Here is a 2,341-nt window from a genome sequence, read left to right as displayed (position 1 = left end):
CCCCCCCATGAGAGGGGCCAACATGAGTTTGTGGAATACTCTTTTCTGTGTCTCTGTATGTAAGATGTAAGGGCGGTGGCCACAATTCAGAGATGATCCTAGTGTTTCACTGGGATGCTCTCTCCAAATTGCAATGTGTTTATTAAACCCACTTCACATCAAGCTCACTGGGTGTGTTGCAGGTTATCGTTAAATTTTCCATAACAAGTGTAACTGTGATAAATTTAGTTGATTGGACATGATTTGGGTGTTGCAGCATAGGCTGTGAATACTTGTTATATATTTTTTTCAGTTTCAAACAAGCTTTTTTTTTCTCCACATTGTCATTAAAGAATATTGTTTCCTTAATATACAAAGAGACAGTTCCAGATGTTCTTGTTCTAGGGGTGCTTGAAATTTCACACAATATTGAAAGTCCCAATGAGAAACATTTACTCCATCATAGCTAAAACAACGAAATTTGGAACCACCAGGACTCTTTGTACAGCAGGCTTCCTGGCCTGGTGGAGAGAACCTCCTTCTACGGCACTCCACCAATCAGGCAAGTACAGCAGAGTGGTCAGATGACTGGTGTGAAGGTTCATCTTCCAACAGGACAATGGCCCTAAGAAAACAGCCAAGATAACAGGAGTCGCTTCGGAACCACTCTATGAAGCTCCTTGAGTGTCCCAGCCAGAGCCATACTTGAACCTGACTGAATATGTCTGAAGGGATCTGAAAATGGTTGTGCACTGACAGTAGTGATCCAAATTCACTGAACTTGAGGGGAAGAATTTGAGAAACTTAAAAAATACTACATCATTACAGAAAAAGAGTAGTGAGCAAAGGCTGTGAATATTTATACATGTCATATTTGTTTTTATTGTTTTATTTTTTTAATGCAATTTAATGCAGCCTTTTCTCTCTTCATCATTATGGGGTATTGCTTAGGATTTTAAGGTGAAAATGACAAAAATATGGAACTGAAGCACTGAATACTTTCCAGATGCACTCTGACTCTCCAAGTTGTTGTTGGCAACAGTATAGTAGTGTTGTACCCTGCACACTGCCTCATGTAGAGAGACGAGACTTCCTGTGTTCATTTTGGATGCCCCTGCAACTACCCTCACAGCATAGCTTTTTAATAAGTTTTATTAAAAGGGATTCACTCAAAGAAAGAGTTAGACCACTGTTTCAACCAAACCAAAAACAACCACAACCTAAAATATCCTGGGAAAAGAAAACAAGATACTTAACCAAGTTACAGGTTTACTTCTGCTGCCAGCACAGACCAGATACTCAGTAGGCGCTCAACACCCAAAGCTGGCCCACTCGCTGAGTCAGCAGTGCTTCACTGGCTTCTATAGTTCTGGGTAGCTGATTGCTGAATGAATACAGTAGTGCACTGGTTCCTCAGGAGAAATGGGTGGCAGCTGAGCTCCTGGAAGAGACTGGGCACACCCACACAACACACAAACTGCTAGAGCTGTAACAAGGAGAAATGGGTAAAAAGCTGGACAGCCTTTCACTCGAGAGTAAGTCCAACCACACGAAGATTTAAAGTACAGCGATATTAAGATAAAACCCATTATTGCAGCATTCTGTCTGAATTTATGTGTGACAAAGAGGAGAAAAAACATTTTTTCACATCAGGACTTTGGACAGTATGTTTTGCCATGTTGCTGCTTATTTTATCATTAGGAAGAAGACAAAAGACAAAAGTGAAACTGTATCAAGGAGAAAAAACACAAAAAGAATATGTCAGCTCAGTCACTTGAACATTCAAAATATCTACCCTTTCTGCTTTACAAGAACAGATGTGTGTTTGGCTCCTTAAATGTGTTTTGCATGATTTTTATGCCACATTGCTTCTCAGAGTTTAAGTTCTTCTGTCACTGAGTGTCTGAGCTCCAGTTGGAGCCTCCTGGAGGCTGGGCTTTTTGTGAGTTTTTTCCAAAGACTGTGGTGCTTCTCCTTGTTAAAAAAACTGGTACGGGTTTGATAAAGCATTTATATTTGATAAAGTATTGTGAAAAGGACCAAAGAAAAGTGATTTTTCTTAAGCTGTGATTTTATTTTGTGATTTAGACTTTTTTTACAGCACGGTTTTAAAGAACAACATGGATAATATTAGCTGGTCAAATTAGCATGCACATCAATAGAGAGTCAAATGTTTGCAGAAATATTGCAAGAACAGAAACATGTAGCTTCATCAAACTATAAAACACATCATATGCAGACAGAAAGTGTTGCTGAAGCTCTACTCTGAGCAGTGGTCAGGGTCCAGGGTTTGAGTGACGGGGCTCTGTCCACTCAGACTGGCCTCACAGCTCACTGAGCCCGCCTTCCTCCACTGGTCTGC

Source organism: Pundamilia nyererei, unplaced genomic scaffold, assembly GCF_000239375.1.
Source record: "Pundamilia nyererei isolate P.nyererei 1_Seehausen unplaced genomic scaffold, PunNye1.0 scaffold01096, whole genome shotgun sequence".
Classification (NCBI taxonomy): Eukaryota; Metazoa; Chordata; class Actinopteri; order Cichliformes; family Cichlidae; genus Pundamilia; species Pundamilia nyererei.
This window is presented reverse-complemented; position numbering follows the sequence as displayed.